At 38.1% G+C, this 16,335-nt stretch overlaps 2 pseudogenes across 1 annotated transcript; one reads left to right on the top strand and one right to left on the bottom strand.

The window, feature by feature from the left end:
• The first annotated feature begins 2,138 nt into the window (after window positions 1-2,138).
• Window positions 2,139-7,354, top strand: LOC111343043 (uncharacterized; annotated as a pseudogene). The gene is made up of 2 exons (XR_016001900.1): window positions 2,139-2,352; window positions 4,026-7,354. The product of XR_016001900.1 is annotated as an uncharacterized LOC111343043 (transcript).
• A 6,615-nt stretch (window positions 7,355-13,969) lies between these two features.
• Window positions 13,970-16,335, bottom strand: part of LOC148730798 (uncharacterized) — a 3,193-nt pseudogene continuing 827 nt past the window's right edge.

Consider the following 16,335-nt stretch of genomic DNA (forward strand, 5'->3'; position numbering starts at 1 on the left):
AGCTAGCTTGCACGATCGCAAGCGCTTTGATGTTACGTGTGATATATTTCTTTTGTTTCCAGTTTCATGCTCGAAAGCCGGAACTTATATCGTGCTAAAAGTGTAAGATGCCAAACCGCAAAACCAAACCGCAATGTGTAGCAAAAAGATATCGAAGGTTTTGGGTTCGCGATTTAGTCCTCCAGGTTTGGTTTAAAAACTGCAAATTTTTAAACGTCTTTCCTCTGTAAACTATTAAAAATGTTTCGCTACTGAAAAACAATGCTAAGATCTTGGTAAAACTACAGAATACAGGGCCACTCATTTACATCTCATTGAATCACAATGCATCCTATTGTTTTCTGCCTCGTTCTTCTGAAAGCATGCCAACAAGGGGGCCGCAGCACGTTTTAAATGTTATACCAACCGTTCATCAAAGAAACGGCGGCAACTTGTTAACATTGAATACAACGTTAGTTCCCCCTAAAAAAAATCCCCTTCTCTTTTTTACATTGGAAAGCTTACTGAAGTTTCCGATGTTGCTAAAGAAACCTCATACACAAAAATTAAACTGATTGGCGTTTGTGAATCGGAACAAAGGAAAAGCCCTCCTGATGACATTCGTGGTCACGATCGAAAATATGCTAAGCAGTCGCATGCAACATGCTAATCTACAAACTCGCTGACATTTTTAACTCAGCTTCGTTTCTTTGCTTTCGAAAGTTTACTGCATTCTTCTCGAGCCTGTTTTCCTATAATGTCCTCGTCTCCAATGGAGAAGAAAATATAGAACTATTTTGCTCAGACTCGGACACGCCAGCGTCACGTTGGGAAAGTTACGACAACCGACTTGTCTGTCTTTTTCACGATTTTCGCCTTCGACCAAATTCCCAGTTGATCGACAGCTTCAACAGAGGAGCCAACAGGAAGGTCCATCACAGCAATTGAAAATCACTTTCAGAGATACAAACAAGCACTTCGAAAGCCTCAAGATTGTCGCGGATAAGTGAAGCACACGAGTTATAATTTTCATCAGAAATCCGTTTCTCCGATTTACCTCAACCAAAAGTTTCGTTTAAGGGCTCGTTTTAAAGCTTTTGAAACGGTTCTCAACACTAAACCGAAAGTGACATCGTTATTTTAGGGCGAAGCGCTCAGTTGCAGAAAAACACAAGGTGCTGTTTTTGGTAAACGCGAATTAAATATAAACAAAAGGATACTAATTTAATGCCACGCGATTAGCCCGCATTGTTAAAGCCTTTAGAAAAAGAATAATAGCTTCTCCGCCCAAACGTCGCAAGTTTTTCCATCAACAGCCTCCTTACTCTCATCGGATAAAGGCCGAACGCGAGCGAACGGCTCTCGGAAATGCAGCTTTGAGCCCTCGTTGTAAAAATGCCAGCGGCTGCCCCCATTTCAGAAAAACACGATTAAACCGTCGTGAAGTTAGGAGAATCCTGCGGGGAAAGGTATTTCCAGCTACATCATCGATTATTTTGCTCGAGCTAACCGCAATACTTTTCTTTTAACACTGATTTGAATGAGAGCAGGGTGCTGATAGTAGAATGTAGTCACATTATAGAATCATTTGTTCCTCATAGTCTTTTCAGCCGTACGTGGTTCGTTTGCTGTAAACACCATACAGCTGTTATTTAACAAAGAATCCTCACCTAGTCAAAGTAAGCCCTTGATATCTACATATTATTTTCATATTAATGAAGAAACGATGAAGCGAAACGTATTGAACATTTCACTTTTGTGGGCTAAGTTAATGGCAAGTTTGTTTTCATGCTCTAATCAAACATGGCGTCTTCAGGTCCAATTTTAAGAATCTATTTTATCCCTTAGTTTCGCATTTTGTACACGAAACATCAAACTCAGTTCTCATGAAAGGCTAAAATGCTAAAAGAGCTTTTTAGAAAGAAACATGATTACGTATGATGCACGATCCTCGCAGTAAATAGCGCTATTTAAGCAATAGCGAAAATCAGACCTGAAAAAAATCAGGCCTGTACGGGGTTCGAACCACTGACCTCTGCGATACTAGTGCAGCGCTCTTACCAATTGAGCTAATTCTCGCGTGATCCTAAATCGCTAGCGACGTCATGTGCAAGGGGTCTATAGTAATTATTTTAATGTTTTCATTGTTTCTTTGGTCACGTGAATTTTAGTTTTCGCAGTTCAGTCACGAAATTTTAAGCTTTACATTGCCTTTCGTTTCTCCTCCTTTTGTGGAGTTGATTTAAAGATTTTTTCGAGCTTAACTGTTGCGGTGGCACGGTTGTTTTGAGTCGAGTAAGTATAGGCTGAGTATTCCGCTTGTGGAGCGATCGACACCAATCAAGGACAATAGAGAACGACAAAGAACTAGAGGTTTGTGACTGATCTCGTGTTTTGGATTACATACATCACATTAGCCGTTAATTCACGGCTAAATCGAGTATCACATATATTGAAACGAAAAACTTCGCTGTTAATTCACGGCTAAATCGAGTGTCATATATGTTCTAAACGCTGAAAGTAGCCGATAATTTTCGGATAAATCGAGTGTCATACATATTACAAACGAAAAAATTAGCCGAGAATGGCATTATATGAAAATCTTGCCTTCGCACTTGTTAAATTACTGTAGGCCTTGATAAGGCGTTGTATTTTCCGAAAACTGCTTCTGAAAGTGTCTTGAATATAAATCTATCAGAAAGTCCAAGATGCTGACACTGCCGACAAAGTGCCTTAAGGTTTGTATATTAATTCAACTTTCCAGCCCCAACAATAGATACGACTCTGATTATTTAGTTTTATCGACTGAGTTGGCCGCCATTAAGTGTTTTGAAAGTTGACATTTCGAGCGTTAACCAAACGTCAGAGCAAACCGGAAAAGGTAAACTTTAATTTGTTGGTCTGATCTTTGCTTTGAATTAATGAAGGGGACATAACCATTAGTGACAAATGTCGCCATTTTCACAACTGCATCGGAAAATTTAATGGAATCTCCAGGCGTTCGCTTACCAGAAACGCAAATTAAAATAAATGGTCATAGTCCTCTAGGGGAGAGTGGTTTGTAGACTGCTTTTTTCTTTAATCAGAGCGGCAGCCTTTGTTCTGAACTTTTGCCTGTGTGATCATTTTTTGCAGAGTTGTTTTGAAAATAACAGCGGCGCCTAGTCGAATTGTTATCACTGTGACATCTGAAAGTAGTTTTTGGACGGTCAAGTTAGGGCACTTGAAATACTTTTAAATTTAAACTTCATAAATAATTTTATATTTGGAGATGTCAGCTGTTTAGTTAATTGGAGATGGGGAAAAAAAAGAGAAGTGGACAAGATTAACGTGCAGCCCAAAGCTTAAAGTTAGATAATGGCGGAAATGAAGGACTGAGTCGCCTATGGGACTACGGCTTCTGTTTCAGAATAGTAGGGAGTTTAAGAGAACCGCGATGGCCACGGCAAAGTGAACGTCACTAAACAAAAGCTTAAATGAGCAGAACAATGGCTTTGCACGTTCTTTGTAAATCTCTGTATATTTCTTTGCTACCTCTGCAAAGCAACAGCGGGAAATGACCAAAATTTGCGTTGTCTGGAGAACCTGAACGACAACGGCTAATTTTATTTATAATTTTATTCTAATTCAACGCTGCGTTCGACATTTAGCTTTGAGATAGTTTTGATAGAGACAAACTTAAAGACGTTAGAGTGTCGCACGATTCGTAGGTAAATTATGAATCAATTTTTTAATCGACGTTGTCCACGGCTTCGCCGTCTTCGTTTTTTAAACTCTCTAGTCTGGGGTCACACGGAAACCTAGCAAGAACTCGACTTCTTCTACCAGTTTATTGAATGCCATAAACTCCGGAGCCTAACGCAGTTTGCTTCCGTGCTAAACGGCAGAAACTTCTGCCCCTATTACAGTGGAGCCTCCCACTTATCATGAAATGTCGTTCCTTTTACACCACGCAACCAATTTATGCGTTGGTTTTTCACAAACAAGGAGCGTATTATAAACATCATGATCAAGTAATCGCTTATATTTTTTTCATTCTTATCCAGACCTCCCCTGGCCCTAACCGACTGCTGATTAAATAAGCGTGTGCTCTCAAGTAACAAGACAATACAGCTTCCTTCAACAAGCTACTATAGATAGGAAGACGTCGCTCTCGCATCACTGATGTCTTTATCTGTGACACTTTTGATATCAGTGCTGGATTTAGGCGCAGTGTTTTTTAACGGACGACTGTTACTGAGCTGCTTCAGAAGAAACACAAAGTACAAGTTTGTTCAAAAGTGCTGGATGTTGGCAAGTCTTCAGGCTGCTAGTCAAGTTGCAATTCTTGTTGTAGATGGCATAGAATGGTGGAATGGCTTCCAGATTCAACCTACGGAGTCCTGTAATGTCTTTAGAGTTCTCTCCCTTTCAATGTTGTTTTTCCAAATTTGTATCCCGACGGCAATCGTAACAGTGTGTTAAGAGCATTTGGCGGGACATGAAGAACGAAAATCATTTTCTTGCCTTTCAATGTACACAGTGCTTTTACTGGGATTTCTCGGTTCCGCAATTATCTTTTGGCACTGTTGCTTCACGCGAACGCCCACTTCTCAAGCCGTCCTTAAAGTTGCACTGATTTTGACCATGTCTTATGTCGTCTATCTGCTTTCCACAGCCTTGGCTAAAAGTGGTGCTGAGTACAACAAAGAAATCACCTCACTCAAATCAAACGCCTCAATGAATTCGCGCCTTTCGTCATGGTCTTGGAAAGCTTGGGAAGAAAACAAGGAGTCCTTGTTCTTAACAGTTTTGTTTACAGCATGTTTGACGCTGATTTTCATTGGAGCGGCCCATGCTAATCCCGAATCAGCTCTGTGGGGTCATGATTTGAAAGGAGAGATGTTGTTCAATGGAATTGTTTATCACCTAATCCGTAAATTTTGTGTGGGAACGGGTTTGCCAGTAACAGTCTATTATTTTATTAATTTGAGCTATTCCGGAAAGAAAGAAAGAGACAATATAATTGAAACAATTTGAAAGACAACTTTGCCATTAACTATGGAGACTGAAGTGGAACTTCGCTTATAAGAAATCGGTTTATTCGATGATCCCTTTCTTATTTGCAACTCTTTGAGTCACAGTACATAGCAAAATTATTTGTTATTCCTCTTTCTCGAAAGGATATCGGCAGGCTGACGTCGGAGGTACCATCTATTGTAGCTGTTAAATATATATTATAAATCTGAAGGAAGATGAATTCTGGGTTAACATTGGAATTATATGATTATGCGAAGAAAAGTCTCCTTTTTGTATTACCACTAAATAATTATAACATAGCACGCGCGCTAGTCCTATCTAATTTCTTTTGCGTCAACATGAACAAGTTCTTTATGTACCCACGGCCAAGCTCAATAAAATGACGTGTGCAGTTTCAAAATAGCTGCAAAATTTCCGTCGAGTGAGTCCCTTAAGTTAAAGTCTCGGAAAGCAATACCAGTAAATGGAAGACCTACCAAACTTTTCTTTAGCTTTAATTTCGACCTTCCCGCAAGTAGTAAAGCCCACAAACACAACGAAAACGAAACACAACAGGCTCGTCTCCCGAGTTTATCGGAACAGGAGCTGGAGGAAATCTTAGCTGAAAGACATTCAGCAAGAACTAAGAAGACTACAAATTGGTCTGTGGCAACTTTTAAAGGTAAACGTCTCTGTAGATGAGGTTTTTTTTTTTGGTTACATTTGTTAACTCTACCGAAAACCATTTAATTACAAAATCAATAAAACAATCAGAGACGCCAACATTTTCGGCCAAATATAATTTCAAAAAACATTACAAAAACGTCATTCAGCGCCCAAATTGTTTTCGTATTTTATAAAAGAATTGTTTCATTCTTTTAGCTGTGCGTATATCGAGTTATGGATGCACCTGGGAAGTTTGGAGAGCACTCAAGAAGCTAGAGTTGCTCGAGGCGCAGCCGAAAGCAACTCTTACGTTTCTCTCGTGCTCTCCAAACTCCCCGCGTGCATCCATAACTCGGTATACGCACGATAAGCATGAAACAATTCTTAAATACTACCAAGTTAAGAATTTCTTTGAAAATATTGTTGTCAAATCCTCAGTGATTAATACCTTTAATATTCAGCTCAGTTCAAGCATTTTTCCTCCAAGAAAGAGGTAGTCAAAAGGCGTTTTAGAGCAACAAACATTTCATTATGAAAGACGACAGGTTAAGCCTGTTTTGAATCAAGAATAACAGCATGGAGGACTTTGACTTGCACGTTTGTTTGTATTTAGCATTTCTCTTTTCATTGAAGTAAAAATTTGTTTCTAGGGAACCACTTGACTAGTGCGTGAATGTCGTTTCGGGCTTTTTCTGACGATGATCAGAATATTGATTGATTTTTCCTCATTCTTTATACGCTTTTCTGCTATAAATTCGTCGCAAATTATTGCAGGACTCTCTTAAGCTCCCGTAGCTATTATTTCTCTTTGCTTTTTGCAGTAAAACCCTGTTTCGAATCGAATATATCCCTCGCTAAAATTAAACGCTTAAGACGATGAACTCGCCTTTTTCGATAAAATAAAAAGAGAAAAAAATTTACTTTAATTCTCAGACTCACTTATCATCTGGCTGCTGGTGTATCTTGAGGTATGGTGAGCCATCTGAGATTTGATGTAAATTGTACTCTCCAGCTCTGGCAAACAATCAAGGCAGTTGGGAAACTTTTATTCACCTAAACTTTACAAATCATGTGTTTTACTTATTCATCTTTCTCAACAACCTTGAGCTTCCATTTGGCAAGAAACTTCGTGGATGTAAATTCTTCTGAGCTGTTTTACAGACCAGCAAGCTGGAGGATCTCAATGGGATGATGGCTTTTAAGGCTAGCAGATGAAGCTTTTGGCCAATTTACGGCTAACAGTAAATATATATTTTAACTTTATTATGATCGCCTGAATAATTTTACGTCTAATTACTTGTTACGACAAACGGTTAAATTGTCGATTTTTACGACAAACAGGTTAACTTTTTTGGCCGTTTCACGGCTAATGGATAATTATGACCTTCTTTGAGGAGCTCTCCTTTTTTGGAGTAAGGTAATGACGAAGCAAGTCCAGCCACAAAATAAACTCTGCTTAACGACTTTATCATATCTGATTGCTTGAATTGAAGCGGACAGCTATAGTTGCTTCGAACGTTTCAATTGTTTCGATTATCATGTACGATGCCTAGCATTTTTATTTCTCTAGTTGGTATTTTTATCATCAAAATTATCATTTATATTGTATATATTTTTTTTTTTTTTGGCACGATGAAATTAGCTATACCTGAGGGACGTTAGAACAGTAAAAAGTTTTCATCCAGTGTTTAAATAAAGTGCGTTATGTTTACGGTGGTAGACAATTTCTCTTCTTCTCGAAAAATCTCATTGATCCACTCCTTTTTCTGCATGAGCGAAGGGAATACTCAAATAAAAAATCCTCTCTCCTATGGAAGATTTTGTTTCCTTTTGATGACATTTAGGAACACAGCAGCTCGTACTTATATGGAAATAGAACGAAGTAATTTGACAACGACGCATTGCTTTCCGAGGGCCACCCTCTCGTAATAAACCTGACACCTTACTAGCCTAGGTCTCGTTGGACTCAACCCAGGCCGACCGAGTAGTCTGCCATATTTGCATCCGTTATATTGATCAAGTGAATGGTGTGTGTAAGTTTTACACTAACCATCACTCCAAGTTTTCCTGTTTGTCCGGCAGGCCTTCTTCTTTCATAAACGTTTTCGATTTATAATCCACGAACTGGATCGCATAAAGCATTTTTTTCTTTTAGTTTTATCAAAATCCTCACTTAGTCGCCAGAGTGCTCTATCCAAAATATTATCATTACTGTTTGTAAGATCGTTACTATTATCATTAGATAAGTCCTGAGATTACCCAAGTGCAAGGTCACTCGATAAAGATCATCTGTATTTGATGAGAAGTAATCCTATTCTTTATACGATCTTTCGTATGACCAATCAAAAGCTTGATACGATTTTTTCCCAAGTAAGAGAAATCGGACATGTAACGGTTTTCACCACCGGTCGGGGCGGCCATGCCAAGTAATTGAGAGTGAATGTTTATAACTATCCCTGCCCGCTCAGAATCATGGCCTCAACGTTTGAAGACATCAGTTCGATGAAAAATTTATCAAGAAACAAGAAAACGAAAATACGAAAAAAGGAAAACTCAAGTTTCTGAATATTCTTCCACCCACAGACGATTATCAACATGGCCAGCGAGTATTTTCGTTCTTTGCCGGTGCTGTTTTTCTTGGTGGCCAATTCAACATCGCTATCAGCAGAGTTCATCAGTCACCGACCTTGGCCCGCCCAAAAACTAGGATAAAGTCCACAGAGAGATACAAAAGAATAAAAGTGTTCGACTCCGATTCAGAGTTAAAAAAACGCATTTTAGTTTGAAAGCTTATGTCAAACATAAGCCTAAATTTCTTTGAATGAGCTTTCTCTTCTCTTGAAAATAATCATTTTAAAAGTGTAGTTCCGCCTTAAAAAAAAAACATATTTTAAATCGGCATTATAGGCTTCTCAACAGCACTGATTAAGTGCAATTAAAAGCGATGGGAAGAAATCGAGCTCGCGACTTTCTTTTTCTTTTAAGCTCAGTTGACTGTGATTTAGAGTCAGTTACAAAGGATTGTTATATCTCAGTACTAATGCAACAAACAAATTACTTCATTGTTAATAAAATATCCATATAGGAGAGATTTGAGAAAATTCAGCTCTTGTTTCATAGCATCAAACGGATTATCGTTTCCTGAAGTTCTCTCTGATGCTGTCTCAAACGGTCCAAGAAGTGGACACTGAACCATGTGATCAGTTATAAAGAGGCACAGGAAATCGAAGGAGAAACGATACTTTTTCATGAAATTATAAAAAGTAAAGTCATCGAGAACCAAGCGTTTTTTAGACTAAAATACAAATTAGCCTCTGTAATTCAAGAAATAGATTTTCTCCAGCAATGCGAGGCCTCAATATATTTGCTAAGAGGTGGTAACGTTAATACAATATTTTTAACAAAGTTTCAGAGAATTATCTCTACTTAGAAATTAATTAATAAAATCTTCCTTTCGTCACTTTGTTGCTATTTTCATGTCTCTAACTATGCAAGCTGTTAACTAGTTATGGTATTAGTAAAACTAGAACAATTTCTGAGAGTTTTACTACAGAATAAGGATTTAGAGAGTGAGGTTGTTGTCAAAAACCTTCCAATGCTCAGTTTTTAAATTATCAGGTTACTGCAAAATGTTTTGGGCTCAGCAAGACCCTAACAATCTGACTAATTGTCCCAGGGTGCTTGAAAGCAATGGGAATGCTTGTCACTTGACTTCTGGTTCCTCAACTGTAACCCTAACCTAACCTGTAACCCTAACCCTAACCCTAGCTCTAACCCAAGTGTAACCCTTACCCAACTGTAACCCTAACATAAAAATACTGGAAAAGGGTCAATGGATCTGAAGTGATTTCTGCAACCCCAACCCTAATCATAGCTGACTCCTGAGGGTGTCAAATACCTTAGTCAGGTTATGTTAATTTTTTTCCTTAAGGCTTTAAACATCTGTCACCCTAAAACCTTTCATTTCCTAGTATAACAAGAGACACCCTACTTGAGCTGTTTTCTTGGTTAACCTAATCGTTGAGATGACCACTGGAACTCATAGAGAAACTAAGCGCTTTGAGGTTTATTTGGGAACCATGTCTTGACTTAAAAATACTCTAAGGAACATTAACAGTTTTTTGCGAAATTATTTGTATCGATCAAATTAGCTTTCGTTTAAGTATACAAATTTGGGATCCTTTGAATTACTTTTTCCCAATATTTACATTTATAATCCAAAATCCTTTACCCTGCGATCTGATCTGATCTGAGAAACCATCCAAGAAACCAAAAGTTGCAAGTTTAAGTTGAGTTTAATGTGTTATACTCAGGAATTGTCAGAAGTAGTAATTCTAAGAATTTATAGTTTTGTATTTGTAAAATTTTTAAGTACCAAAGACAAACTCCTCAAAATAATCGATGTGAGCTTGCAACTAGCATGATAGGGCGCTCCGGCCACGCAATACGCTCGTCCTCTATTCTTGATGTCTCATTTCTCCAGTATAGTTGCCGACGCGTCTTCACGATTTGCTATGTCACAGCCATGTAACACGATCATTTTGGCCGCGCGCTCAATGAGGACACTTTTGACGAGAGATAGTTCTTTTAATGGGCAAGAAAATGGTCAAGGACAGTTCTCTAGGCTTTAAGGTCGATTATTTCAAAACTTTGAATACAACTTTCAACCAGAAAATGCACAAAGAAAAATTCGTGTCATAGGCACTTCAGTAACTAACTTGGAAAAAATGAAGTTGGTAATTGGTTTTTATGGAAACTGTTTGTCGGAGCAGCTGGTTGTTGCTTAGGGTTAGTTATTTCTTACTATTGGAAACACTCTTCGCCCTGACGAAGAAAATAGTCTTAGAAGAGTCTTAACGTAAATTCAATAAGGACCCAATGTAACGTTTTGGTCCAAACGTAGAGATCAATCGTACAGTGTAAGCTGGTCGTATTCGAATGTTCTAAACTTTTGTCTTCAAGAGTTGTTTTGTATGTCAATTTCTCCACGAGCTGGTCGACCGACTGTGAATTGAATTCCGTATAAATTATCATACGAGTTTACCGGACTCATATTATAAAAATTTTGTAAAGCAAGCTTTCGTGACGGGTCTTCAGGCTCTTTTACTGTATTTTGCGAATAATTTTCCATTAAAAGTGGCGCCCACAGAAAAGATGATATTGTTGATAAGGATTTACAAGATGACAAACTGAAATATATTTGCTCCCGTTCAAACATGAAGATGGATAAAACTTTACTTTCCTTTTGACACCTGCTGTTTTAGCTATAGGGAGATCTTTGCAAAAACGCTCGGCACTAGGGTTTTTCTGCAAAATTAGAGACCATCTCTTTGCTTTCCTTTTCTTTTTTTTTCTTTTTTTTTTTCTTTTACCAAATACGTCACCATTGCAGCGTCCTATCTTTAAATACGTGTTTAGGGCTGAGTCGGTGGAAGTAACGAAATAATTTGGATATATCAACAAAGTTGAAGTGGTAAACTGGCCACCGTAACGATTACAAGAGCTGACGTTTCGAGCGTTAGCCCTTCGTCGGAGCGAATAGAGGAATTGTGGGTAATGTGTGCTTTTAAAGGCAGAGAATGGAGCTACGTTATTGTTGGGAATATGGCAACGAGAAAAACAAGAATAAATTAGTGGAATGAAAAGCGCTCGATGATCCCTATAGGACTTAGACTGTTTAGATTTAGATTATCTTTAAATACCGTTGATGTAAGCTTTACGATCATGTAGCTCCAAACAATCTTCGTGATCGTCCACTTTTACTTTCGGATTGGAATCAGTGTATCGAAATTAATATTTATGCTTATATAAGATTTTAATTTTAAAGAAGATTCATAGCGATCTTAATCATAGATTCACCAAATAATTAGTGCTGAGAAATGATAAAACTGTTTTGAGCTACCTTCAGTTTCTTAGATTTATAATATAAAATGTCTTCTCGCGTAAATTTCCTGGAGTATATTACTCTCCACTTTCCCGTTCTCGCACACTATTTAAGGTCCCGGATATATTTACGAACTACCGCTGTCCAAATACACTACACTTCCTTCTAAATTTCATTTATGCAAGGAGTTCCTGTCCGTTGTGTTGATCGTTACAGCGTGTAAAAACACAAATATTTCTTGTTATCGGGGGAGAGGAAATAAACTTGCTTGTTAACAACGCTGGTACTTTTACTAGTATGATTGGCAGTGACGCACAACCCATTGTGTGGTCTACTGCCTATTGTATCAACCTTTTGAATTATCACATAACCAAAGTAAAGAGCGCGCTCTAATTGGTCAATTCAGTGTCCACCATTTGCCCATAGGTGTACGCTAACGACGTGAACAAATACAAAGACTTGTTTCCGCGCGCTTGTTCTTCCTGTCACGTAAGAGTTCAGTGTTAAATAAAAGGGGACTGCTTTGCTACAGTGCATCGATGTTATGTTACAAACCAAATTGTAAACACATTCAAGAAGCTAGAGTCGCTCTCGGCTACCCTTACGCTTTTTTTGTGCTTCAAAACCTCCCGCGTGCATCCATAACTCAGTAGCGTACGCTGTGGTGTTTACCACATGTTAAATGTGGAGTACTGCCTAATGCGATGCACTGTCTTTTGTACCCATCTTTTGAACTCAGTGATAATGCTAGCAAAGGCAATCAACAGTGTCATTTCTTTATGGGGGGTCCTTTGGGTAACAAAGCGTCATGAGAGTTTCAAAAAGAGTTCCTTAACCGTATTAACAAAGCCGTTAATTTTTAGCTGTCTTTTCGGCATAGTTTTAATCGGATTAGCAACGAATGCAACGGGATTTCTGGATTTCTAATGTTGAAATTTTCTCATCGATTTTTCCTTGGGTGGAAGAATGCTTACAGAGTGAAGTTTATTTAAATCCGATCGTGTACAGTATTTAATCGCATCCAATCATTCTGAACATACTAATTATTGATAAGTAATTACTAAGTAGTGACAGCTTCCATTAACTAGATGCCTTTTCTCTAAACCTTTGGAAAAATGCCGTTTGATTGCGTTTGGTCACAATGAGTGGAGGTCAATTATATTTTAGTCTTAGAAACATCCAATTCTTTGAACACCTCAAACATGAAGATAGATAAAACATTGCATTGCTATTTACATATTTCAATCACCCCGTCCGCCATATTTCTTTTAATTTTGTGTAGCTTTTTAATACCTATTCCACAGGGTAACCAGATCTTTTTATCTCTATTCGAGGAAAAAGATAAATTTAGCACTCTCCCAAATGGCTCCAACCGTTTGATTTCACTGGGTGGAAGTCTCTGTTCTTAACTTAGGAGTGATTCAAACTGATTAGCATTGCAAATACGTACAGGAAGAGGACACTTCATGCTTTTATTATCAATTCGTTCTCTTTCGGACCAAAACTAAGATAAATCAAAGGCCTAAAAAGTAAGGTACAGAAACTCAAGAAGCTTTCCAAGTAACTCGACAGCCCCATGTGAAGTTAAAAAGGATGTTTTTAGGTAAATATGGCACAAGTTTAAACCCAGTAAGTTTTCTCTGCGTCTCTCTTCGATTGACTAACCCAGACCACTTTCGAAAAGTTCTCATCACTATCTTACAGACGTAATTTGATCATAATCCAGTATCTTTTCGTGTATCTGAGGGAAATTGATGAGTACTTATCGACTAAGTTGAGTGAGCAATGAGCAAGACGAGAGAATATTTGGGTTGTAGTGGTGGCGCGCAGGTACAAATCGGGTGCAACGAAATTGCGAGCCGAATTGGCTCGCCTCAGGTGCAACGTAAGTAAGTCGAGATATACTACCCTCATTTGTAAACCTTCGTAATTATTAGTAAAGAGAAAAAATTAACAAATGGAAAACCGAGGCACACGGTACCGTACGGGTCTTATGATAAACATGTGTGATCACAACTACTGCCCTTTGAAAGTACAAAATATTGTAGTCACTACCTTGAATATGATGTGTTGCCAATTATTTATAATTCGATTGCATTTATTCTACTGCATATACTATAAAATCCTGGCCTTAATTCTGACAATATGTTTTTTTTTTTTTCTAGCCTTAGCCGGTGCTATTTCAAATATGGGAACCTGCTGTTGTCTAGTTAAACATGCACAATTTTCATTGTGTTTCTGTTGTAATCCTTGCAATGTCACGTAATTAGTGAACTACAGCTCCTATAATTGGTTCTAGGAATCTTGAAAAAAGACGAATCTTCCCTTTGTGTCACGTTAGGGTGGCAAAAAAATTACAATACCCTCATGCCATTTTGGCTACCGCCACTATATCGAGGGTAGAATTGTCCTTCTCTGGCCTAATAAGCCATGTCTATGGTTCAGCTATTAAACTTATCGGTACACTGAGCATTAAAAAGTGCTGCCGCTCACCAGCTATTGTTCTGGGGCTATAATTTCACTCTAAATCATCGCACAATAGCGAAAAGCGTGACCTCCTGCAGTGGGTGATGGCTTTAGGTAGTAAACGTAAAACCCATCACATCTCCTCACTTTAATTTGAACTTTTCGGAAGCAGCAATTATTGAACCGTGAAAACACGCCTCCCTGTTGACAATGCCATCCTCGAGGAGTGGATGCGCACCGTTTAAGAAACCTGTAATGGCTGTTCCACATCTGTGGTAACTGATACAATGGTCCAGCATTTTAGTGTATGAACTGGACTGAAATCTGTACAAGCCAGGCACGAGAGATCCGTCCGAGTTCTGTGCTAGTCCATACGATCTGAGGCGATCCGGCTCGCTCAGCACACTGTAATTCCTACATTCAGCTGGAACTGGAAATAATTTGGCTCATTTTAGTCAAAGTTAAGAAACCGAAAACTGACGTCGTGAGAAGTAAGAGTCTAGGCCATTTTATTCTTTCCAAGATTTTCAGAGTTTTTCTCAAGCTTTATCATTTTCAGAAAAAAAAAATGCTGCATCGCATCCATTTTAAACTATTGGTGATACTTGGTATCTGGTTGCCTCTCAGCAGTGTTACTTATTGATTTACTCTTTTCAGGATTTTCGTCATGCTTTATCAATGTGCGAAAAATATGACATGGAAGGCTCCAAAAAAGCATGGTACGATAATTCACTGAAGCCCAACTTCACTTACTGCTGCTTTCTGGATGGGATGTGATTTCCTTCCCACAATGAAAAACATTAACAATTTAAAAAAATTTTAAATTAAGATCAGTCCTGGTTATCAGTGCGATAGCATAGAATAGTCGTATCTGTAATTATGACATGGAAAATTCAAAATTAGTTACCAATTTCACAATCATTCCCACGATAGCCAGGGTGGTAAACACATGTATAGATTCTGTCCCTGAACGAAATCGGTTAACATATCCCATGGCTGGAACAGGTTTTTCCGGTACAAGGATTCTAAAAGAATAACATTATTAAGTTCATTAATGTATATGAAACAATTTTTTAGTGTAATAGAAAAAATCCGAGCCCCAGATGGGACTTGAACCCACGACCCTCCGTGATCTAGTCGGATGTTCTAACCACTGAGCTACTGGAGACTCCATGGTGAGCAAGGGTCAATTTGTGGGTCTGGACTGGAACCGCATCGCGCGGCTACACAGCCAAGTATTGGTAAGCACCTGTGAAAACTCACTAACAGCATCACGCTGTCACATTAAGGCATATCAAGGCATTAAGGTATATCATATATTAATATATATGTTTTTTTTATTCTAATTGTATTCCTAGGCGGGTCTCTGTGCTTTTCCAATTTCCAATTTCCAGAGCTAATTGCATACATACATACACACATACATACATACATACATACATACATGCATACATACATGTATGTATGCATGTATGTATGTACAACAGTCACAATGTTGAAAGAAAAGAAAACTTATTTACAAAATATATTCAAAATCATTCAAAATGTATCCAAAATTACTTCGTATAGAACATATTATTAAAAAGTGTCCGCTTAAAAATATAAATTTCTTTAGCGTTTTTAATATTGTTCCGTAGACCCCGGAAGTAAAATGCGATATAACCTTGCTTTTCAACATAAGCACATTTTCCAACACACTGATGATAGATATTGAAAGACTATTCAGTTGGTAAGAGTACTCCTTAACAAGGAATTCGATAACTTTCGAACTTACAACTTGATATCGACCTTTCGAAATAATACCGGAACACCTCTTATCGACTTTTTGAAGTAATACTGCGATGTTGAAATATTATCCGACTTTTTTCGAGGGAGTTTCAATTAAAATGCTCCTCGCAGTCATGACAAGTGTAAGCGACTCAAAGTTCTTTCAAAGACTAAATGCGTGACTATGAGTGTAGACGCTAAATGGAAGAGTCTGACCCGTCGAGACGTTTGCTTGTCGACCTTCCAAGCTCACAAGGAGTTTATAAATAGTAAGCCTTTTGCAAGTGAATCTTACGCGCAAAGTTTTGATCGAGCTTATTTTTATTCCGCGATGAAAAAAATTAATTTTTTTAAGAAAGTTGGATCCATAATTATATGTCATCTCATTTTAAAACCAAACGTTCTGAAAGAGTTCTCCTAAATCGGTGCCTTTATCAAAATTTCTAATCGAGCGTTTTCCGCCCTTTCTTGTTTGCAACGGGAAACTAGTGTTTTTGTCTTATTTTGTTATCAACAGGAAAAAAAACTTCAGATCTCCTGCCTCGCAAGTTAATATGTTGAAAAGTTCATAAAGG

This window comes from Stylophora pistillata, chromosome 5 (assembly GCF_964205215.1).
Source record: "Stylophora pistillata chromosome 5, jaStyPist1.2, whole genome shotgun sequence".
In the NCBI taxonomy this organism is placed as follows: Eukaryota; Metazoa; Cnidaria; class Anthozoa; order Scleractinia; family Pocilloporidae; genus Stylophora; species Stylophora pistillata.